We start from the raw sequence: 25430 nt of genomic DNA, 5'->3' as shown, positions 1-25430 counted from the left end.
CAGGCAGTTCTCCCTTTATGCATGTCTATGTCCAGATTTCCCCTTTTTATAAGGATACCAGTCATATTGGACTAGGAACCTCATTTTAACTTGGTCACATCTGTAAAGACCCTATCTCCAAATATCCAAATAAGGTCACATTCTGAGGTAATGAAGGTTAGGACTCCAACATAGGAATTTTGGAAGACACAATTCAGTCCATAACACCCTGTGTAGAGAGAGCGCTTGTGTGTGTGTGTGTGTGTGTGTGTGTGTGACTGTGGCAGGGTGCTCTCAGTGAAGGGAACAAGGAAACAGTGCTAACTGTGCTCTAGTCAGAAGGCTGTTTCTGTCAACCCCTATGAATGATGTGAAAGTCAGACTTGCTTGTCACGTCAATTCCTTCTCCAGCAGGACCTTAAAATCAGAGTTCATGCATTTTCAGATATCTGATTGTTGTGCAGCCACAAAGCAGAAGCCCAGGGCCTGGGGCTCCCCCCTCAGCCTGGCGCCTCGATGTAATCAGAGCCTCCTTTTTATCCCCACTCTCGAGGAAGGCCAGCCGGGCCACCTTTTTGATCATCGTAACCTTGATGCAGAAGAATAATTTATCCATGCCCCCGGACAAGAAAATTGCAAAATATTATTTATGAAGGTGAGCCGACACGTCGTAATTCTGGCCCTGCGTTTCTGGATGTGGCTGGCCAGGATGGGAAATGTAGGTGATGTTTGATAATAAAATGGGACAGCGTACCCATGAGATGGAGGTGTGGGAGGAACAAGGAGTCTGGCATCCCATAAGAGAGATTTCAGGGAATGAGAATTGTCCCAGAAGCTGACCCAAACTGCCCTTCCCTGGACTCCCCAGTGAGAAGCGGGAGGAGAAAAGTTTCCAGGATATAGAGAGGCTGGTGTGAGAGGGGCTGTTGAACAGCACTTTGGGCAGGGAACGATACGGGGATCTTCTGAAGATTGTGGCCTTGGTTTTGGGAACTTGGGTGGTTTGTGGTAAAGTGGTCATGAGCCCGGGCTTTGGAGCTAGCCAGCCTTGAGTTTGAGTCCTGGCTCTGAAGCTTCCTTTGTAGTTTGTGACACTGAGCAAGTTAGGTCACTTTTCTGAACCTCAGTTTGCTCATCTGTACAATAGGATTAATAATAAATCAACCTAAGAGTTGCCTTGAGAATAACATGAGATAATACGGGTGAAGTGTAATTGTCACTTCAGTGAGCCTGACTCCTGGAAGCAATTAAGTTGAGTGACCAAGAATGCAGCTCTGGAGCCAGATAGCCTAGCCTGGCATCCCAGCTCTTAGACCTTAGACCAGTCACTTCATCCCTCTGAATCTCCATTTTCTTCATCTGTCGAGTAGACATAAAAAAGGTTACAATTTCATAGGGTCCTCTTGAGCGTTGAATGAATGAATGGAAGGAAAGCATTTGACAGTGCCTGTCTCACAGTAAATGCTCAGTAAATGTTGGCCATTAATATAAGTTCCTAGGACACAGTTCTTGGCAGTCTTCCTTCTGAGAAGCTGTTCTCAACCTTGACTCGGATTTAGAGGCAGGCTGTTTCCCATCTGCCAATACTGTCCTGTCGAACAACATGCTTAATTTAAAAATTCAAATGGATTTGCATTCCTTATGATTTGAAAAATTCTTCGGAGCATTGAAAAGTGCCCCATAAGGGGGCAGAATATATATTCCCCAGGGGAACCACTCTGACATCTGTCCGCCACAGGGGAGATGGCAGACCCCAGCAGACCCCGGAATCTCTGACTGCCCAACTTACAAACTGAATGTGGCAAGTCCTAAAAACTCCATGACTCTCAGGCATCAGCCGTGGGAAGTTCAGCCCAGTAAATGTTTTGCAGCCTCTCAGCAATTTGGGGTTCTACCGAATTAGCGTTTGGTATTGAATTAGTATTCATTTTCTTTAATATGATATAAAAGTATAATCACATTAGTGACTTTTATAGCATATTAGATTATACATTTGGAACACATCCCCGCCTGAAGCAGCTTTAGAAAAAAAAAAAAAAGCCCCGCCAACAACAATAACCAGCAAACCATCTTCCACCCTGGCTTACAAGCCTGGGCTTTTCCAGCTGGGCTGCAGTAACCTGAATAGAAAATTCTCTGCTCTCTGCCTCCTGGTCCCTACAGAGAAAGAATTTTCATTCCACCGCCCTGATTTGTGAAGCATTGAATTTAAGACCTTAATAGTCGTTCCAAATGAATGTTTCTTTAATCCCGGGGCAGAAATGCAGGCTGTGGTTGAGATGTAATTAATAGCACTAATTACTCTTCTCTCCCTCCATCCACTTTTCCTCCTGCCAGCATCCCTGTTCCCCAAGAAACCTGGTAGAAACACCAGAAATGTTCACCTTTTGCTCCAGGATGTCCCTGGACAGGGAAACCAGAGTTCACCCCAATCATGGCTCCCCCTTTTGGATTATTTTTCCTCTGCCTCCCAGTGGTTCCTCTAGTTCTGGGACTCCTGGGCCTTCCAGAAGTTTAGATTTTCTAAGAACCTGTTTCCAGCCATCATGGTGACTCAACCCGTTGTAAAGGGTGATATCCTAAGGAGGTAGCAGCACATGGCCTGACTTTCCTGAGCATCTTTCTCTGCAATGCAGCCTCATTGATGCATTGGTCCCAACACAGATGAAGTTCCTCACAGGCTCAGCAAGGTGCCTGTCATCAGACACCCAAGCTAAGGGATCCCATCAACAGCCCTGTTGGAGCCAAAGCTTAGCCTCACCAAACCATTTTCCACTACAAAGAATAAAGGATTAAATTTTTCTGTACATATAATGAAAGCAAGTAAGCTGGTCAGGAGGGCTAAAATTATTTATTTATTTATACATTGCCTCATTCCCAAATAACTGGAGGTGGGTAGACTTGCCCAGATAAGCTCTGAATGTAGGTTGCATCTGGCATGCCAACTTTGACAATTCAGCAGTAGCTTCCTAGGATGTCACATTGAGAAGAATTCTTAGACCACATTCTGGATCAGCGAAAGAGAGTCTATTCAGTCTATAAACATTTGATGTGCCCAGGCACTGTTGAAGGCACTAGGACCACTGCCTTACACTGGACAGCTAGTGTACATCTGTACGATAGGATTAATAATTCTAGGAATTCACATTCCAGTTGGGAGAAGCTGACAGTAGATACCAATAAGGCCAGGTCATGCAGGGCTTGAGCATAGGAGAGAGTTGGCATCCTATTCTAATTACAATGGGAAGCCATTGGAGGATTTTCAGTAGGGAAGTGCCAGTATCTGGTTTATGTTTAAAAAATCAAAGCTTTTTTTTTTAAAGTCACTCTGCGAAAGGGAACAGACGGAGAAGCTAGGTCAGGTTCAAGGTGTTTCTAGGTGTCTGAGCAAAGAATGGTGGAGGAAGGAGGATGGGCAACAATTGATTTGATTTGAGCTCTACTGTAGAGATCCAGCTGACCAGATTCATCAGTGGTTAGATGAAAGGTAAGGTGGGGTAAAAGTGGGCGATCCATTAGTAATGTCTGCCATTGGCATGCAAGGTAGCAGTGGCCACTTGAATGCTATATATTTGCCATTTCTACCCTATAAGTCATTTTTAGCTGGTGAAGGGAGCTGGAGAGGATGAAAGGGTCACTCAGGAATAGTAATTCATGGCTTTAGTAACAGCTAACAACTAACAGATATTCCAGGAGGTGCATTTGAAGGGGAATATTCACTGGCTGTCCATGCAGACACTGGGGGACTGCCACGCTGTCTCAACCTGAGATTGTCCAGGGATCAGTAAGCAAATGGGACCTTCAGAAGACAGATATTAGACCAAATCCCTGTAGAGATGTGCAAAGGACCAACATGATTCCATAGAGACACAATCAAGGAAGTTCAAGAAAAGAGGGTAGGCAGACAGACATCAGTGGAACAGGTTAATAGGAAAACAGTTTTTAATTATCTCAGGTGAAAACAGAGGGTCAGAGGCAATCCCCTCTTCTTTCTACCCTATAAATAAGGACTCAGCAGTATTGGTGGGGGCAGGGAGATTAATAGCAGATGACCAACTGGAAGCCCCTCTGGGTTGTTGTTTCTTCTTCTTCCTCCTCCTCCTCCTCCTCCCTCCTCCTCCTCCTCCTCTCCCTCTCCCTCCCCCTCCTCTCCCTCCTCCCCCTCCTCTCCCTCCTCCCCCTCCTCCCCCTCCTCTCCCTCCTTTCCCTCCTCTCCCTCCTTTCCCTTTTCTCCCTCTCCCTCCCCCTCCTCTCCCTCCTCTCCCTCCCCCTCCTCTTCCTCCTCTCCCTCCTCCCCCTCCTCTCCCTCCTTTCCCTCTTCTCCCTCTTCTCCCTCTCCCTCCCCCTTCTCTCCCTCTCCCTCCCCCACCTCTCCTCCCCCTCCTCTCCCTCCTCTCCCTCTCCTTCCTCCCCCTCTCCCTCCTCTCCCTCCTCTTCCTCCTCTCCCTCCCCCTCCTCTCCCACCTCTCCCTCTCCCTCCTCTCCCTCTCCCTCCTCTCCCTCCTCTCCCTCCTCTCCCTCCTCTCCCCCCTCTCCCCCTCCTGTCCCTCCTCCCCTGCACCCTTCTCCCCCTCTTCTTCTTCTATAAACCTCCATCTTCTCTAAGAAGATCAGACACTTGGAGAAAGCCAGTCGTCGTGTGATTGGGCAGGATGAAAATTCAGCTTGGCATCGGGCAGAGAACTGGACTTTGGGAGGGAAGAGCCATTTTAAAAGCCTGGAGCACCCACATGAGGATGTAGCAAGACTGGGGTCTGGGGATCCGTGAATCTCATTGCAAAATATTTTTAAATCCTTCAGGATAAGGGAAATTTTTGAGATAATGATATTGATCAGGGCTCTGTGTGTAATGTATAACTTTCTATTTAAAAGAAATGGTATGAGGACAGACTGTGATTATAGGCCAGTCTCTTCAGCATCCATTCCTGTGAAGAGTCGAGGAAAAACTATCAAACTGCAATCCCTGTCCTTGTGCCCTTGATTCCTACAGCTGACTGTGTGGCTTCAGGAACATCCAGCCTCAGACAAACTTAATGAAGGAACATTGGCACACAGGCTGGCCAGGAAGATAGAGGGCACAGGAAATGGGACCCACGTGAGGCCTCCACCCCAGCCCCTTCCCCTCAGGCTGGGGAGAGCCATATAGACCCCTGGCTCTCAAACCCAGCTGCTGTTTGGACCCCTCACTCCTACCTAGAAAGATGTTGACAGCACCCACCTGGGAACCCAGCCTGGCCTTTCCAGCCGGGATGCTGGGCCAGCTTGGAGAACCACTGGAGTATATCCTATTTTAAAAGATTAATTTTCTTTTTTTTTAAAGATTTTATTGATTTATTTGAGAGAGAGAGAATGAGAGATAGCACGAGAGGGAAGAGGGTCAGAGGGAGAAGCAGACTCCCCGCTGAGCAGAGAGCCCGATGCGGGACTCGATCCCGGGACTCCAGGATCATGACCTGAGCCGAAGGCAGTCGCTTAACCAACTGAGCCACCCAGGCGCCCTAAAAGATTAATTTTCAAAGATACATTTTTCTATAAGTGGTATACATGTAATCTTTTTAAACTGAGACATTAAAGATAAGCATAGAGTGAATGGTAAGTCTCCTGAACTTCTAACCCCCTTTTGGCTGCTCCACATTTATTTGTTTTTTTCCAGGACACTTTAACCCATAGACAAGCATGCAAGTGCAGCCCCCTTACTAAAATAGAAAAGAGATTAGGGGATTATTCCTTCTTTCCCTCAACACTTATAAAGTGCCTACTGTATGCTGGGTACTGAGAATATAGCAATGAACAAAAAAAAAATGGTCTCTCATGGCATGAATAGTCTAGAAGGGGACTGGGGGGACCGATAAGAAGCACGTAAACAAACAGGATAAAAGAATCACAAATTGTGATCCTGCAAAGCAAATCAACAGTGTGCCATGATAGAGCAGCAGGGCAAGGGGGTTATGAAATGGATCATGAAATCCAAGGAGTCTGCCATGGGAAGAAGCATGTGTGTCTGGGTGCATGTGTTTTTATCTCTGCGTCTGGGTGTGTACTTCTTACCTCTGTGAATATCTGCGGGTCTGGGTTTGTGTGTGTGTGCGCATGTGCATGTGTGTGTGGCTTACATCAGGGAGGGCTGCTGCAGGACTGAGAGCTTGTGTGACCAGAGCTGTTGGGGGTTGGAGGTGCAGGGGGAGAGCAAGGCTACACCCGGCTGTACAGGCCTCCTTAGCCACACAGGGGGTCTGGGGTTTTGACTTAGTGCCCACAGAGCTGACAGAGAGGTACAAAGAGAAGTAATGCCATCTGACAGTGTTATTGGGGATCCCTCTGAAACAGTATTATGGTGGCAAGCAGGTGGCCAGGAGGAGGCTGGATGGGGGTGGCAAACGGTTTGGGCTGCATGAAAAGTGGAGCTAATGGTGCTCACTGGTGGATGATTTAATGTGGCAGAATGGAGTGAATGGAAATGCCTCCCAGGCTCCTGGCCTGAACATCTGGAATGGATATGCCACTTTTTCCCGAGATGGGGAAGACACTGGAAGAAAGAGTGGGGAACAGGCAGGAGCCCAGGATTCCCTCTTGGCCATGGGAGATCTGAGATGGCCTCCCCGAGGGATGTCAGGTCTGCAGGGGGTAGGTATGCCATTGGAATTCAGAGTCCTGTGGGCTGGAGGTGAGAAACCTGGGCCAGGCCCTTAGAGGACCTGGCCATGTCCAGGGACTGGGCAGACCCACCTTTCCCTGGCTCTGAGGCCCCATGCAGAGCACCCCATCAGTTATCTCTACACAGCCCCGGGGGCACTGACGCAGGAAACCCATTAGAAGGATGTCTGCCCTGGGGACCTGGCCCCAAACCTCAGTAGCAGGGAGCTGTGTGGAGCTGGGGTGTTTGCAGGGCTAGCTCCCCCAGCATCAGGGCCCTGGAACGCTGGATCAGTTCCCCAGGGACTGGGACAGTCTTCCCAGAGGCCAGTTCATGTTACCCTTAGCTCAGAAAGTAAAGGCATACTGCATTACTAAGATGATCATAAGATCATCTTACGTGCCTTGGTTGAAGGTAATCTTTAAAAGCTAAAGCTGATCCTTTTGTAGTTCATAAGTGTGATGATTGGGTGTTCACGCTGTTGTGTGACATGTGCCTACCTCAAACCTTGTTAACAACCTCAGCAATTACCCATCTGATGGTCTAAAAAAAAAAGCTAAAGCTGCTGAGCATTTTACTGTGTCAGTCCTAACCACCCATAAGCTGAGTTAATCCTCACAACAACCCCAAGAGGCAAGTTCTACACTGATTCCCATTACAGATCAGGAAACTGAGGTTCAGCAAAGTAGTGGTTACACAGCAGTGTAGTATAGACAGGATTGGAAGCTAAGCCAGTCTGGCTGCAAACCGTTCTCTTAGCTTTCATGTGCTGTGCCAAACGCTTACTATAAGTTATCTTTTAAAGCCACAGTTACCCTTCAGTTGGGGGGGGGGTGGTTACTATCGCACCCATTGTACGGAGGGGGAAACTGAGGCTTGGAGAGAGGAAACGCCTAGCTCACAATCACAGAGCTGCTACGTGGCAACATCAGAATTTGAACCCAAGACTAAGAAGCCATGAACTTTCTTTTGAACATGGGACCTGCTTCTGACCACCAGCTCCTGCTTCCCTCTACTGGCAGTAAGGGTCTCTATCCCCCGCCAGCCCAAAGTGTCCCAGGGACCCACTGAGGGCAGGACTTGATCCTTGGGGCTGCCCCAGCAACTTCCTAGGCAGAGTTTTACAAATTAATGAGAAACATCAGAGGTTCGTGGGCTCCTCAGAATTCTGTGGTGGGAGCTGGTGAGACCCCATCTCAAGAGAGGTGGGTTTATTATCTCTGGAGTTCCTGCCTGGGGCCCTCAGTGGGCAAGGGCCGGTGCTCATGTTGGACTCAGGTGGCATTAAAGCCCCTACTTCTGGGACATAAAGTCTCAGCCAGCTCATGGGGTTTTGGGCCACTCTGCCCGCTGGGAGACCCCAATTGTTCAATGGGACAGTTCTGTCCATCAGAGCATCGATGGGGCAACGCTAAACAGCTCACGAGCAGTGGGAGCTCTATGTGGGATTCATCATTTGCTTTAGCATTTATACTTTAGAAAATACAAGTTCACGTATGTGTGTTTCTTGAACCAGTAGTTGAAAAATCACACCCTGATTTAGAAAAACCTACCTACTCAAGCTTCCAGAAGATCCTTGTTTGATTAGCAGAGCTGTTAAGAGTATGGGATTTGGGGTCATGCTGCTGAATTCAAAACCCAGTTCTCCTGCTTGCTGGCTGCCTGACCTTGAGCTTGACTCCTCTTAACCCCTTCAGGTTTTAGTTTTCCCACCTCAATGCATTGTTTTAAGAGACAAACTAGTGCCTAGAACTAACTGTATCTGGTATATGCTGTGTACTCAGTTTATGTTAGCTAAGTGTTATTGTTGTTACTGTTGCAGTCTAAACTAGGTTTTCCTGGAAATGGGCAGATAGTAAACATTTATGCTTTATGGGCCACATGGTTTTTGTTCCAACTACTCATCTCTGCCATTGTAACAGGAAGGCAACAGTGGACAGTATGTACATGCCTGGATGTGGGTGCATTCCAACAAAACTTCCCTGTGACTTATAAACGAACATGACAGGGAGAAAAGTCCTTTTTCCTCTGGGAGAATGTGACCCTGGAGCTGCCAGCAGCTATGTTCCCCAAATTACTGGGGAAGCCAGCCATGGTGAGAGAAACAGAGGACAGAGGGAAGCACAGCCAAGAGAGAGAAATCAAAACCTGCCAATCTTGTTTGAGCTGTTGGATCTAGCCATGCCTGAAGCTACTCCTGCATTGTTCAGATATGTGAGCAGCAGTTTCCCTTTGATGCTTAAGATACTTTGAGTTGGGATTCTGCTGCTTACAAACAAGAGTCCTGAATTATATAAGCCTTCTCCCTGTTCAAGCCTCTCTGCCCCAGTCAGGTATAACAACTTACCCACTTGCCTGCCATGGTCAAGTTCATGATACTATGCAAGAGCATCCTTTAGTCCCAAATATATAACTTTCTTTTCCTGTGGGAGGGGGGGTTTAAATAGTTTCATTTTCAGGTAGATGACTTCATTTCCATGAACCTTGGTCCTTTTCTATAAAATGAAGTTAATTACTGGACCTACTGCCCAAGGTGGGTTAGAAGGGTTAATATTTATAAAGTTCTTGGAACAGTCCCTTGTACATGCTAAAAGTACTACCTAAGTGTCTGCTGTTATTACTACCTGGAAACAGAGCTCACAGACTTTAGGCATTTTCCTGACAAATGAAGGAGACTGTCTGGTAGGGATTCGGTCTTTGCATATTCCCAGCACTGGCGCCGGCCTGGTATTGATTGGGGGCTCGGTATTTGTTGAATAGGAGTTGGTACAAGACAAGGCAGTCACAGAGAGTGACTGTGAGAGACCCACATGGATTGGGGCAAACTCTGAGGTGTTTGTGATGAGGAGTCAAGCTATAATTGCTTCGGGGATTTAGAAAACCTTGAGACACAGAGGAATGTTGGGGGCCCACAAGCAATTTAGGGATTTGAGTGCTTGGGATTTAGACCTTAGCTACTTGAAGTGTGGTCCACCATGGACTGGTGACATTGGCATCACCCGAATGCCTGTTTAGAAATGCAGGGACTCAGCCCCACACTGGACCTCTGGAGTCAGAATCTATGCTTCCACAAGATCCTGGGTGATTCTTGTGTGCATTAATATCTGGGAAGTGGAGAGGACAGGCAGATGCTGCAGACATGGCCCCTGTGTCTTGAGGGACTGTTTGTGGAGGTGAAGATGTGGGGGATGTGGGCCTATCAGCTGTTCATTAGGAAACATGCTGGCCTCCACCCTTTGGCACAGTGGGTGGTCACATGTGCCCAGACACACCACTGGTCCAGTAAGTGGAATCTGACATTGCCACACAATGGTTTGAGAAAACTGACACCACGAGAAAGGTGCCCAGCTTTACTTAATAAAAGTAAAATGAGAATAAAGCAATACTTTGTGTTTCCTTGTCCTTCCCTCACTCAGTCCCTTCTCCATAGGCTTGCTAACTCTGTGCAAGCATTAACAGCAAATCAGTGGTATCTAGCTTGCGATATCATATATGATATGATTTCTTTTCCCCCATCCTCTTTTATCAACTAAAATCCTGATGAAATATAGATGACTTTTTAAAAATCTTATAAAGGTGTCTGGCTGTCTGGGGTGGGGAGGTCATGGCTAGGGAGGGGGCTTGTGGCATGGCAGGTTGGACAGCAGGAGGGTCTGCAGAACCAAACCAGAGAGACCTCACCAGGAAAGTGGCCTCCAGATTGAACAGAGGTGGGCATGAGTTTGGGAGGGAAGACACACACTCACTATCACCTTTCTTTACCAAAAAAAATCAGTATTGTTTTGCTAACGAGGGCTGGGGGCTGGGCCAAGTGCGGAGAGCAGGAGCTTTGAAATCCATAGACCTGTATTTGAATCCTAGTGCTGCTGCAGCTTACTCCCCATATAATCAGGCAAGGATGTGTCCCTGAGCCTTGATATCCTTGTCTAGAAAATGGGGCTATCATAGCACTGACCTCATAGGGATATGGGGCTGGTTAATGCAGTGGTGACCAGAGCTGGCTGACAAGAACCCGCTGTTAGCCTCCCTTCCCATCCCCAGGTGTAGTGACAGCACGGTGGGAGCTAGAAGTTGACCATAGTGGGGAGAGTTTACACCACAGACATGATACACATCAGAACTCCTCCTTTTCTTCCAGAGAACTGGTTGTTAAGCATTTACCAGCACGCCACTGGTTAAATGACAAAATGTATTTAAATCGCCATGCCCAAAGCTTAGAAGTAGTGGTTACTGAGTACTATATTACTATAATATTAATTATAGGACCATAATATTACTAATATAAAGTGGTTTTCATGATTGGACATTCCATGTGTTGGCTCTGCCATTTATTTTAACTGCTTGGAGGCTTTTTCTGCAAATCATCTGGTCCCTAGCCCCATTCTGGATAGCTGATATTGTTAGTTAGCTCAGTTCCAGATTATAGATACCCCAAATGAACATTCATTGAGCATGGACTAAATGCCAGGTGTTGGAAAAGCACTTTTCATATATGATCTCACTTAATCCCTCTAACAACTCTATGAGGCAGAAACTTATGAATCCCATTATGTGGACACAGATGGGGCTCAGAGAGGTTAGGTGACTTGTCCCAGGTTGCACAGCTGCTCAGTTGGAGGGGCTGGGCTTTGAACCTGTGCATTTTGACTCCAGAGGCTGTGATTTCAGCAGATGGATCCTGGAGGTTAAACGTGGAGGGGGCAGGTGCTTGGGACCTTGGGGTGTGGACCTTCTTCCTTGTTGGGGGACTTTGGGAATGGGGACAGGCAGTGGGCAGGGTCGAGAAGTCCTGACCATGTCATCTGCTTGGCTGACTGCAAACAGTCTGATTTTACTAGATGTGTGCAGGCCGGGTTCTGATTGGCAAGGGGATGTCTCTGTTGGAAGGGAATCTTGGCCACTTGCCTCTTGGCAGTAGGCTCTTGGCTACCACGTGGAGCGCCGTTTGGAGGCAGTGAGAATTATTCGGCAACCTTGCCTAGGGTAGTTTAAAGTGGGCTGGGGGCTCTGCCAGTCTCTCAGACAGGCTGGCAGAGAGAGCAAGAAAGCGAGCACTGCCACAGAGAAGCCCACACTCAGCTTCTTTGCTATTCTTATTCTCCCTGCCTCTGTCTATCTCCGTCCCTTGCCATCCCTCAGCCTCTCTCTCTGCCAGGACTTAAGGAGCCAGTAAGATGACAGGTGGTTTGGCAGCAAGAGAAGCAACGTCTTCTGTCCCCACAGGCCTGCATTCCCTCAACTCTACTAAAACTTGGGGCCTTTTACTTCCACAGCTCCCAATTTCCCTGAAGATGAAGTTCAGGCTCCTTGGTTTGGCTTGAGGACTTAGCTATGACCCCTGCCTCCTGGTTCTGCATCATGTCTCCACAGGACAGACTCAACTTTTTGTTTTTCCACAGTGACTACTAGCCCAGAGCTCACTCAGAACATGTGGTTGAGCTTGACTTACTTTGGGATTTACAGTAATCACCATTTCTGTGTCTTAAGGCTGATTTATCACATGCCAAGTGATATGTAAGCTTCTAAGTATTTTCTATTCCTATCTCCTTGACTTGTAACAACTTGATAGTTAGGCCCTGTTTTCTCCCCATTTTACAGAGGGGGAAACTGAGGCACCAAGATATTAAATTACATGTTCAATATCATCCAGCTCGGACATGGCAGTGATAGATATGAACCCAAGCCAGTCCAGAGCTTGAGCAGGCTTGAGTGGGGTTTTCCTTAAACCACTTTGTGAGAACCTGTCACCAGTTCTGTGTCATCACCCCTGCCCCCAGCAGCCTTGTCAGCATGAACAGCCCAGTTTGCTGGATCCTCATTTCACTCTAGCTCTGCTGTGTCCACACATCCTTGACGAATTAACCTTGGCAATGCCGGCCTTGCCTTGTCACACCAATAAAGTTAGTGCTGCAGAGAACTAGGTTGTAGAAGGTATAATGGACCCCTCTCTCCATCTGTCTCTTTTCCCCTGCAGATTCCAAGGTTGCTTGGATGTATAGGAGAAGAGCCAGAATGTTCCTTATGGGTGTAGGGGGGTGTTTGGAAACAGGAAAGACCCCTAAATTGGTTCCTTCCAAGGGAAACCTCCTTCTACACCCAAATCTCATCGCATCTGTCCAGGGTGGCCTGTATGGCTCTGCTCACTGGGGACTGATTGTCTCAGCACGTCCTCACATTGCTCAACAACAGGACAACATTCCTGTACCAAGGCAGAGGGGAGTCGGATTGTGTTAGCAATTCTCCGTCAGACGGTGTCGTATTCGGATTGTATTGTATTTTAGTAGTTGTTTCCACTAATGTGATAAGAAAGTTGCTAATCTGAGAAGACTCCTGCATTGTATTAGGGAAAACAAATATTAATGTGATTCGATGGGAAATGGCTAATAAGAAACTAAGTTGCTAATATGACATGATGGATCGGTGGGAGGAATTTGGGTCGGGTGCTTGAACTTTCCTGGAATGTTCGGTGGTGGGCAGGGACCAGGGAGGGCAAAATGGCAGGAGCTCTGTGTTACAGTCACTCAGAGTTAAGGTTCCATATTTGAGCCTCTTCCTCCCCCCTCCAACACCCAGCCCCTCCCCCCTTTACTGTGTTGAATAGTGTCCCCCAAAAGTTCTCATCCACCCAGAACCTGAGAATATGACCTTATTGGGAAAGACTCTGCAGGTATAATTAAGATGAGATCATAGCGCATTAGAGGGGGCCCTGAATCCAATGACCCGTGTGTGAGGAGAGGACACCACAGGAAGACCCTGTGTTGATGGGGGCGGGGATGGGAGGGATGCAGCCACAGGCCAAGCAAAGCCAAGGACAGCAAGCAGCCACCAGACCCCGGAAGGAAAGGAGGCCTCTTCTCTTAGAGCTTTCAGAGGGAGCACAGCCCTGCCAACACTTTGATTTCAGACTTCCAGCCTCCAGAACTGTGAGAGAATACATTTCTGTTGTTTCAAGCCCCCCAGCTGATGGTACTTTGTTACGACAGCCTGACCCCATCCCCTTTGCCCATCACACCCCCAGAAAGGAGACGCAGGTTTGGCAACATCCCTCTAACTCGGAGACAGCAAAGCAGGTTTGAGGGGTTCCTCCCGCCCCAGGGCTGGCCTGGCTGCTTGACCAGACCTGAGGATGAGGGCTTGCTCTCTGCCCCTGCTTTGTTCTTTGCTTAAAGGGAAGAAGCCTCCTCAGTCGCAGGGCGGTTGGCATATGGGCTCCGCAGCCTGCTTCGCGGCACGTTAATATGTGATTAAAGGGGTCTTAAAACACCCATTAGTCCCCCTCTGGTATCTAATAGCGCTTTTGGATTTAGAACAGAATATTATTTACTCATTAGCTGATAATAGATCCTGAGTACACGCCGTATGTATTGGGACAATTATTAGAATGTGGGTCTGCACAGAAACGTCGTTCTGCTGCTATGGCCGGTGGCAGGACAGCATCGTCCAGAGGGCGAGGTGGGGAGGTCACAAAATGACCCATGGGCCCTCCAAGGAAAACAGAGGGCCTGCTAGAGATTGTCTGTGGTGACTTGCTGTGGATGAACTGAACTCCAGGTACAGACGGGTACACTTGAGTGCCTCAATGGAAGGGATATATTGGGGGGGGGTAACCTCCAAGAATTAGGGTACCAACAATAACAGCCCCCCCACAGTGGTGACGGATTGAACCTGAGCTTCAGGCCCAGGGCTCCCAAGATGAGATTATTAATTAGTCACATGACAGCCACCACCAGGATCACAGGGGTGGGGTGACTTGCCCAGGACACACAGCTGGTAAGTGGCTGCAGCTGTGGCAAACCCAGCTCTTCTGATCACTGGACCTGGGTTCTTTTCAACATTCCTCTGTACTCACTGCAGAAACTTCTTCGTAATTCTAAGCTTCCCTTTTCCCAATGGAAAGAGGCACTTTGACACAATTTCCTATTATGTTTTGTTTGTTGGGCCATCCATGGTGGGCATCACAGATCTCAATGGCTGGTTCGACTTGAGGGTGAAGAAGATAGCAAAGTCAGGACAGCCCCCAGTTTGGTGGACAGAATACAGGGTGTGGGGAAGGAAAGCCTGCAGTTTGATAAGCCTGATTTTCAGGTCATCTGTTTGCAGTGATTCAGTGAACGAATGCATGATGAAAGGCACGGCATAAGCTTGCAATACAAGCACCAAAAAAAGGACGGAGAAAGCACTGAAAAACCTTGCCTTTAAACTCAGACCCGCCTAGGCTTTTCTGAGACGTGCCAGATGGAAAGACAAGAGGGGTTTGTATAAGGGTGAGGAGGGCTCTTTCCAGCCCAGGGCCAGCAGTTTGAGACCTTTTGCCTCCCGGTTTCCTCGGGGTGCAGGGAAGCCTCCATCCCCATGTCCCTGTTGTACACAGGTGGCCGGGGGAAGGGGAAGCGGTTTGGGTCTTACTTATATTGAGCACATAGAGGAACGGTGCAAGGTGCCCTCTCTGGCGAGTCATTCCAGCATGTGGCCACAGTGACGCTGGGAAGTCAGATATGGTCCCCAGCAACGCAGGCCACCAGTAGAGGCCAGACATTGCCTCTGTGGATTGCCCAAGTGGAGAACAGGGCTCCCTGGTGAAAGATTAGCAGGGAAGGAGCCAGAGAGAAAGCGGAGCTTGGCAAATTTGCCCTCTTGTCCGTCTTCTTCTCTAGATATGTGGGTCTACACCGCAGCTGGATAAATAACCAAATAAGTAAGCCGCTTCCCAGTGGGTGTGTGGCATCTACGTGAGTGTATGTGTGTTTGTGTCTGTGTGTGTTTTAATAAAGCTCACCATGAGCCAGATATCAATTTCTGTCAGAGAGACGCAGAGCATCTGAACCAGAACTAAATAAAAATAAACATTAAACAATTATTGGAATTTAGGTTTATTTAAAAAATCAGCAGGGTTGAGGGAACAAGCCACCCATTAGCGAGGCAGAACTATCGGGCCTTTTAACAACCCGCTGGTTCTTGGCTGCCAGGGAGATTCGGGCTCTACGAGCTGTGGAAACTCCGGATCCTATTGATTAAAGATGATGCGGTAACAGGCCAATTATATCATCGTGGCTGCTTGCAGCGCTGGCCGACGCCGGCTACCCATTTGTCTTTATGGAAACAGCTTTGTTTGGGGGGCTCAGGGAGGATGGTTCAGTGTCCCCATCCTGGGCAAAGCATTCTTCCTTCTCGGGTCCCTGCAGTTGGTGAAGGCTCTGAAACCCGAGCTGTTCCAGATTCTTGCATTTTTCTCCTCCCTGTCCCCTCCATAGACATCCGTAGTTCATAAGGAACCTGTGTCTTGTCAACCAAATCAATGCAAATAACTGGTGAGCTTTTCTCGACTTTTGAGTAATAATTGATCTTCCCAGAACTGATAGCATTTGGAAAACATAAGTAAGGAGAGCAGCAGCAAGCCAGATGTCCATGTTAAGAGAATATAATTGCTCTGAGTTATAGGAAGGGAAGTGATTTCCCTTCTAGCTTTAGCTCCAAGAGAGCAGAACAAACTGCCATGGAGCATCAAGAAGCTTCCAGTAAACTCAGGGCTTAGTACGGACTCCGTCTCAGCCTGCAGGTTCGGACGACTGTGGGACTGGGATCTTCCAAGCTGACAGGCAGATTTCCTGCTTGTAATTTTGTCAGTCTCCAGGTTTTTATTTGGAAGCTTTCTGCACAGCCAGTCACTGCTGGGGAAGGAGACAGAGGTTTGCAGTTCTCAGGGGGGAAGGGAGGGTTCCAGCTTAGCCACTGTGCTGTTCGTCCACTGGATGGGAATCTCCTCTCTGCCGGTTTGCCTTTTTTTTCTTCTTTCTAATTTGATGGTCACTTCCAGGCACTGCTATAATTGGCTCCTGATTTGACTGGGGTGATACTTAGAAAATCAGATGGAGATGGGGGTGTTCTATGGATTGGTGGATGGACAGTAGGATTCCTAGGCTTCATTCTTCCAGGACTCCTTTATTTGTTCCTTCGTGCATTCATTTATCTACTCATCCAACGCATAGTTACTGGGCACCTTCTCTGTGCCAGGCACAATTAGGTGCTGGGGCACGTTGGTACCTGCCCTCATAGGAGTTCCTAGTCTAGCTATGAAGAGACATGGATGTGTAACAATTGATTATTACATCACAATTGCAATAGTGCTTCATAGAAATGAGGAGCAGGGAGTAAAGGCCCATGACCATAAAAACCTGACCTTATCCTGGGGTGCAGTTCTTGCAAAAGTAAGGTCTAAGCTGAAACTTGACACAGGAGGTAGGACTGAGCTAGGCCAGTGGTGCTTGGACTTGAGTGGGCATCAGAATCACCTGGAGGACTGGTTAAAAAGATTGGTGGGCATCAATCCCAGAGTTTCTGATTCATCGGGTCTGGAGTTGGTCTAAGAATTTACATTTCTAATAAGTTCCCAGGTAACGCTGCCACTGCTGGTCTAAGGACCACACTTTGGGAACCACCAAACTGGGCAAAAGACAGGAAAGAGAGGGCATCAGGGTAGTGGCAGTTGTGGATGCAAAGGCCCTGTGGCTGGCTTGGCAGTTTCCAGTCACAGAATAAGGGGCAGAATGGTAGAAGCAAAGTGAAGAGGACTGGGGGAGATGCACTGCGTGGGGAGCACGGGGTCCTGGGCCCCTAGAGGCCTTGCAGGCTGACCTGGAAGGTTTGGATTTTCTCTGAAATTGGATGGGAAACCTGGAGAGGTTTTAAGCAGGAAAAGTGTCAGCATCCAGTTTGTATCTTGAAATACTCTCTTTGGCTTCCAAGGCAGGAATGGGATGGTGGAAGAGTGGTGGGCATTAAGCCAGGGAACCTCACAAGGAAGCTATGCAGGCATCCAGCCAGGAATTAGAGGTGGCTAGGCCCTCTGGTGTCAGTGAGCATGGAAAGCATGGACATGTCTGAGAGAGTCCAAGTCCAGGCACCCCCTTTCGGGAAAGCCTTCCTGATCAGTTTGGACCCACCCATCAATCCCTGAACCCTAATTTCTTACCTGAAGGAGTCATATGTTGACACTGACCTTATCCGTTCCTTGAGGGCAGGACTGTGTGTGTCATATCTGCCTCATATAGCCCACCTGCAGCCCATTGATTGGATATACAACAAATACCTTATAATAATTAGCAGGTTGTGGGGGCACCTGAGTGGCTCAGTCAGTTAAGCATCCAACTCTTAATTTCGGCTCGGCTTATGATCTCAGGGTCTTGTCAGACTCCGCGCTCAGTCCTTGAGATTCTCCATCTCCTCACCCTCTCCCCCACCCCCCGTCATACTCACACACTCTCTCTCTCTCTCAAATAAATAAATAAATCTTAAAATAATTAGCAGGTTGTGAATGTTTGACAGTTCACCAGCTAGGATCATATCTGTTACCTCATTTGATTTTCTAGGTACCCTGAGGAAAAGGTGGAATTGAACCCATTTTGTAAATGGGGCAAATTGAGGTTCAGAAAGGGCAGGAGATGCTCCCAGGCTCACCCAGCTGGACTGAAAAAAAGGCAGGATTCTCACCCAGGCCCAGAATGCTCTCTGGTGAGCAGACCAAAGGAGCTGTGATGCCTCCACCCAGAACCTTAGATGGTGACCACATTTCCCTTAGTAGTATCAAGGGTCTTACCCAAGATGACAGGGCCAGCCCACCAGAAATATTAAGTAGATATAGAAGAAATTGTCATTTTTTAAAAATAAAAAATGGTCAAATATCAGCAGTTTCCTATGGTTCAACCTAAAACAAAGCATGCAGGGGAAATGTTGCATTTCTAGAAGGTCCTGCCGCAGCGTGAGGAATAGGAGTTGCAACGTAGTCTAAATTGTCTCTGAAAGCAGCTTCCCACACACACGGAAGCTGATGAGGGGGCCGTACAGGGATGCAGCATCTAAGAATCAGTCTATAATGCAATCAATTTTGTATATCCCTGGTGAAACAGCAACATTTATTTAACGTCTTTTATAGAGCAGCTGAGTTTTATCACAAATCACATTCCATTTCTATTCAGCTGGGACTCCTTGAAGGCTGAAATGCACTTACTTTTCTCGGAGGAAATTTACCAATTCCTCAATAAAGACCCATTTGCCTCTGTATGTAAAATTGACACATTTATTGAATATTAAACATTTAGGGTCTTTTTCCCCAGCTCCCCCACCCGCTCCCCGACACCTTTCTCCACTTTGCCACAACACTCCCCAGTCATTAGGGAGACTTCCTCCAAGTGGCAAGAAATGTATATTTTCATGCAGAAGTGGCCGACATTTCAATTCGGGTCATTCTTATCAGTGGGAAATGATCAAGTTATGTCATAAGTGCATAGGGCGAAATCCAGTGCCTCGGAGCGGTCTCTTTAAGCCCCGTGCTTTTCCCCTCTCTTTGTGGCCGGCTTGGTAGTCTTGGTCACGCGGCAATACCGTGTTGAGTTCGTGACAAAAGTTTTTTTGTCTACACTTGTAACGTTTGCAGAAGGCAGGGGCAGCCTCCCTGACAATAAATTGTGCTAATTAGCATGAGGGCCTATTAATAAAACGAGTTTTCTTTCATCCATGTTCCTGAATGGTCGGAGACATCAATTAAAGTGTGCGCTTGGGACAATGTCTTTTCACTGCCAGTTGCAGTGTTTTTGTTTAAAAAAATAAGCAGGGGGCTGGGCCATTTAGGGAACTTGTTTTTGTGTCCTTAACATGGGAGAGGGCTGAACTGTTGAACTTAGGTCTCAAATGTTGGGTCCAGATTTTCTGACTGATGCTAAATCAAGGCAGTGACAGGTTGGGTGGGTGCTTGGCCCTGGGTTAGAGGCTTTGCTGTCAGAGTGCAAGGACAATTGTTGCATTTGAGGAGTATCTTCCTAATGAGGTTTGAAACCAGACAGACACAGGTTTGAACCCTAACTCCCCCTTTTACTGAGCTCACAAAGCTCAGACCGGTGATTTACCTCTTTGGGCCTCTGCCAGGGTTAAATGAGATGACTCATGGAAGGTTCTGGAAGGAACCTCAAACCTCATTGCTCTTCTCCTGGGAACTTTATCTGGTGTCAGGTTTGGATGGAAAAAGAAAGGTCATTTCATCCAGCTCCCTGTTCCAGGCTTAGATTTCCCTTCTACAGGGCCCAGGAGTTGACTACTTAATGCTGGGAAACCTTTGAGGACCAAGAACCTCAATCATTATCAAGGCTGCCTTCCTTATGGTGACCTAAAACCTATTTATGTGTAACTTCCTCTGCCCACACAGATATGAGCTTCTCTCCTTTTTATCAAATATGTAAAGATCCCCCCGTTCTCTGAGTCTTCTGTACTCCAGGGCAAATATCCTCCCAGGTCTTTGTAGATCTGGGTTTCTCAACCTCACACACTACTAACATTTCGGACCGTATTAATTCTTTGTTATGGGAGCTGTTCTGTTCCTTGTCCGATGGTTAGCAACATCTCTGGCCTCTACCCACTAGATGCCAGCAGTACCCCCAATTGTGACCATTCAAAAGTATCTCTAGACTTTGCCAAATGTGCCTAGAGGGCAAAATCATCCCCCACCCCGCCCCCATTGAGAACCATTGTTCTAGAGTTTCTGGTTCTCCCCATCCTGGACCTGTTTAGCCAGACATGACGCTTCACCTGGAAGGCTTTCACTTCTACATTTCTTTCCCCTCTGGCACATCAGCATTCCTGTGGCTTATGCCTCCGAAGTATTTTTGGTGCCTGCTGGGAGCAGAGCCCACTTTTACCTGGCACGAGCTGAACCTGCCAAGTTTCAGAGAGATCAGGAAAAACCAAGATCAGGAGAAACCAAAATCACCCATTTTTTGTTTTCCTGCATTTGTCTCTGCAAAAGGCAGACACCACCAGGACTGGAAGGTGTCTGGGCCTTCTTTGTTGGAATCTCCGTCTTGAGAACAGGAATGATGAGGTCTGAGTTTATCCCATAGCTTTCATCTGAACAGGCAGAGCTAACTTTTCGGAGGTCAGTGATGGTTTCTGAGTGTAGCTGGCTCCAGGTCTGGGTTAGCGTTCTGGCTTTGCCACTGACTGATTGACTACACCCCTTCTAAACCTCAGTTTCTCATCTGCGTAATGGGGATAAAAATAGCACTGTCTCAAAGCGTAACAACGCTTAATTCAAAGAATTAACCCATGTAAAATATAGTAATCAGCCAATAAATTAGAGCTTCTCTTTTGTGTTATTATTACTGTTGTTTGCAAATAAGAAACACACATCCAAGGAATGAGAATAATTCACTTAAGGTCAACCAGGAAGTCAGTGTGAAAACACTGGATTGAGCATCTTTTTTCAAAAACTCCAGGGTTTTTGCAAAGGTCTGTCTGTGCATACTAGGAGATTTGAAGATGATCCATTTTATGTGATTCTCACCCCATTAACAGCCCGCGGTTTTGCCAGAATATCCTCTTTTCACTTTCATTTTAAAAACCAGCCAGTGTAATAAATCTTGCCCCGAAATCTCAGCAGCACATCTTGGCTGGAGTGTATGATAAATCTAATATACTGTGGCCTCTCTGTATGAGATACCCCTTCACAGATCTGTATTTTTGGCAGACAGCCCCACGGTCTGGCAGGATTATAATTTGTTCTTGGTTTGACAAGTCCAGCCCTCTGACTGGGTCATCATTGTTTCACAACTTCCCGGGCTCCAGGGTGGACACAGGACCCTGTCCCCTCTCCTTCACCTTTTCTTTTCTTTTCCTTCTTCCCTCCCTCCCTTCCTCCCTTCCTTTCTTGCTTGCTTCCTTCCTTCCTTTTTCTTTCTCTGTCTCTCTCTCTCTCTCTCTCTCTCTCTCTCCCTCTCAATCTTTCTTTTCACAAAACCACAGATTTAGCTACCCCCCTCCCCACGTTTAAAACAGGGAACATGGCTTAGAACCAGGTCTGAATTTGAAGAGTACACATCTGGAAAGGAAGGCCACTGGAAACTCAATGTGTACCTGGGTTCTTTTCACGGGGAGTTGAGGTGCCCTATGGTTCTGCCACGTGTGGACCACATTGCCTTGGGAGACACTGAAAGAGCAGGGAGCCCCACTTTGATCATTCAACAAATATTTCTTAAGCACCTACTATGTGGCAGGGTATACAGAGGTGAACAGCATCAGGTTCAGTGGGAGAGACAGACATTTATGATATTGTCACTTGTAACAAAGCTGAATTATTTATGCCTGTGCTGAGGGTTCTGATTGGAAAATGCAGGGGCTGTCGAGCCCCCCAGGGGAACATTCCTGAAGAAGTGGCATCTTGGAGCTCACTGGAAAATGGTGGGCATTTACCAGGCTCAGGGAAGAGCCCAGGCTCTGAGGCAGGGAAGGACACAAGGAGGTCAGTGGACAGCCCAAGACCAGGGGAGACCGAGAGGGAGGCCAGGCAAAGCCTGTGCAGGACGCTTCTCTGGCTACCTCATAGTAGTGGAACCTGGGAGTCTCATGCAGGCCTGTGAACTCCCCTCATCCCCTCCCTGCCTCACAAGGCCCCTGGGAGGCCAGGAAAGAGCCCCCCAAAAGCTTCAAGGACTGTGGGATGTGTTCCAGTCCTAGCTCCACCCCTACTGACCTGCTTAAGTCACTTTCTCTCTCTGAGCCTCAGTTTCCTCACCTATAAAATGGTGGTAACAGTAATAACCCCCCTTCCTCAGGAGGGGTGTTACAAAGATAAATCAAGAGAATGCGTATAAGGTGCACAGATCAGGGAATGGTTTCTGGCCTAAGTACCTGAGAAATGTTAAGGATTAATTCCGCTTACTAGCGTTGTGACCTGAGAAGACTAAGTTTATCTCTTCGAGCCTCAGTTTCCTTATCCGCAAAATGAGGATAATAATTATACGACTGGAATAAATGAGTTAGAACAGTGGCTGGCACAGAGTTTGGACTCAAGGCATTGGCTATTACCACTATTACTATTATTGTTGTTGTTGTTATTGTTTCTTGTAGTTTCACATATCATGTGGTTGATCGTCATGGAGCCCGTGGTTTTTATCCTGATTCTGAATCCCACCACGTTAGACATGCCTCCATAGCTGTTCCCCTCCACCATGTGTGCTCCACCTTCCAGACCCTCTCATGCACCCCACTTCATCCCACACAGAATGCCAGCCCCACATCCTGCCACCCACTGGCCATCACCCTCCCTCCCCTTGGACACTGAGCTCATCCAAATGAGGGGGATCCTAAGGGAGCCTCATGATCATTCACTGAGGCAGGGCCTTTTCTGCACTACAGCAGACCCCAGAGGTGGGTATCATCAGCCCACTTGGCAGATGGGGAAACTAAGGCACAGAACAGAACCACTGTGCCCTTGATCTTTCTGGTACTTACAGGCTGCTCACCACTGCAGAAACACGCACTCTCTTCCTATCCCTTCCTCTGCTTTCACGGAGGCCAAAATGTAGTCTTCCATTACATCGCTTCTCCGGCTCATGACAAGAACAGATCTTTTTAAAGGGAGAGAAACCAATCTTGCAGACCCTTGAGAATTGGTTCTCTCATCCCCGGAGTCTGCAGACCTCTGCCAAAGAAGCCTTGACATGTGACATTCAAATCTTGGGCTATGAAATGATCTTTCAGCTGCCAGCTATCTCTGCAAAGAGAATTTGGGCCATCACAACAGGCCAAGTAATAATTTCTTTGGATTAGTGTCAACATGGAAGAGCGAAAGGAATGGTCCAGAGGACTCCCAGTTTGGAAATTGCTGCTTTGGCTGGCATATTCTAGAACTTTCTTCATCCCTCTCTTGCAGGACCCAGAACAAAGGTCTGAGGGTTGAGGCCTCCTGTGTCTCCTCTCCTGAACGGCTCAGCCCCTGCATGCCTGGGCCCCAGGGAAAACCGAGTCCTCACCCAGATTTCCTAGACCCTGGGGCCACCTCTTCCCCTTAAAGGAGAAGGCCAGTGGATGAGGCTCCTCCATGTTATTGAGGAAAGAAATACGGCCTAGAACCCTTTCTGTAAAAGTAACCTCCCGGCTCCTCCTTTATGGGTGAGGCAAAGTGCTTAAAATGCTTAGGGGGAATAAACAGCTTTTAATGAAGTTACATTGCCACATAATGGGCATCATAAAATTGCCTTCATACTGCAGGGTCCCAGGATGGCATTTATTATCGACTGTGCCGGAACAGCCTTTGCAGAGCTCCGGTAGCTGCAGAGAGAAGACTGCAAAAGTCTCCTTAAATTACCTGATTGAAATAACCGGCGGAATATTCCGTGGGGCCGCCGCGTGCCAGGGAAGCCGCCTTTGGGGTGGTCTGTCAGAGGCGGTTTGCGCATTCTGAAGAACACAGGAGTTTCATTGCAGCAAAACAGATGTTCATCTTGTTTCTCCATCGGCTGTTTGATGAGAAATTTATTGCTCTTCCGCTGGGCAGGAGCCCCTCTCGGCTGTGGAGTCTATTAGGCAAGCCAGCAGCTGGCGGGAAGCCAAGGTGAGGCTGTTTTGATGAAACCCATGAAAAGCCTTGGCTGGGAGGCGCCGGTAATAATGCACTGGCTAGACTCTCCTGATTGGGCCATTGATTGGCCTGATTTGATTTATTGATCAATACCCTCAAATTTGGCGTCTGAGAAGCTGCACTAATCTTTAACTGTTGTGAACATCTCTACCTGCTGGAGAATTAGACCCTGATAAGGAATGTATGAAAGGAATCGGGGCTTATCTTAATCACACACCGGGCCCCAGCACTGCCCGCGCCGGTGAGGGCCCCAGTGCACTGCGCCCCATCGCCAGGCAGGCTGGCGCAGATCTATAAATTGATGGAATTCAAAGCCTCCAGCATCGATTACCGTTATAACAAACAGTGGTGCACAGAATGTCTGATTATTTTTAGACAAAGATTCTGTTCTCTCAGCAGCAATTTTGCTGAGGCTGTCACTGTGTCAGATGTCTACTGTTGATTGCAATTAGATGCAATACAAAAAAAAATTAAACTATCTGTATCCTTAGTCTTATTTCCAGTTATTAAATCTCTCTCTTTGTTTGCCGTTTCCTCATGATATCTACAGCTGGATGAAATATTTGGTTGGCAGGAGAAATCCTTGTAATTCAGTGGGGGTGCAATGGCCCGCCGGCTCATTGGATTATCTCTGGTGGGGTGCACATAATCTCGGGGGGAGGGGAGTTAACTGGGGGGGCTTACATCTGTTTAAAAGTGTTCAGGGTGAAGCTTGATGCAAAAAAATGTTTCAGGACAGGGTGAGGTATAAAAAGCAATCTCCAAAGCCCTCCAGAATGCCTGTGTTTTTAGTTCTCCTTGTTTGCATCCACATCAGGCAGGACCTAAGCAGGGATGCATCCCCATTGATGAGTGGGGAGGGAAGGAAGGTTATGCAAGCGACCGAGCTCAAGGGTTGGCGCCACTTGAAATAGTTAATTCCTCCAAACAGAGACCGCACTTGGGACCCCTTCCGCACTCAATCATACCTGAAGAGCAGGCTCCAGGTAATTGTGGGTATGAACAAATTAGGCATTCCCTTTTACATGCGGCCCGGCGGCCAGCATCCTGGTGTTGGGCACATGCATCCATCATCTTGGCACTCTCCAGTTGATCTCTCGTCTCAGAGCCATTAGCCTCAGTGTCCTTGATGGTGGAACAGCTGTAAACTTGAGACGGTCATAGGGTGGCCAAGACTGACGATTCATTACATGATGGGATGGGGGGAAAAGGCTCAGGTGACAGTGCCGAGGCCTCCCCGTTCCCAGAAGCCAGCTCTGCCTGGAATTGGCAAGTGCCGGCTAATTTTAGAAAGTTCATAGTAGAGGATGGAGACGGAGGAGGTGGCAGTTTGGGCTCTAGGGTCAGCCGAGGAGTTCCTGCAGGAATTGGAAGGCTGGCATTGATCTGCATGGCAAGAGGGAGCAAGGGACA

At 47.8% G+C, this 25430-nt stretch overlaps 1 protein-coding gene and 1 non-coding gene across 4 annotated transcripts in view; both read left to right on the top strand.

Moving 5' to 3' along the window:
* CUX2 (cut like homeobox 2) overlaps positions 1 to 25430 on the top strand; it is a 257950-nt gene that overhangs the window by 102210 nt on the left and 130310 nt on the right. The window lies entirely within an intron of this gene.
* On the top strand, positions 7051 to 7154 carry LOC114219233 (small nucleolar RNA U13). The gene has a single exon (XR_003611350.1). It is a non-coding gene; the product is annotated as a small nucleolar RNA U13 (small nucleolar RNA).

Source organism: Eumetopias jubatus, unplaced genomic scaffold (genome assembly GCF_037043125.1).
Source record: "Eumetopias jubatus isolate StellerSeaLion01/CBP00866 unplaced genomic scaffold, mEumJub1_p1.0 scaffold_16, whole genome shotgun sequence".
Lineage (NCBI taxonomy): Eukaryota > Metazoa > Chordata > Mammalia > Carnivora > Otariidae > Eumetopias > Eumetopias jubatus.
This window is presented reverse-complemented; position numbering and strand designations above follow the sequence as displayed.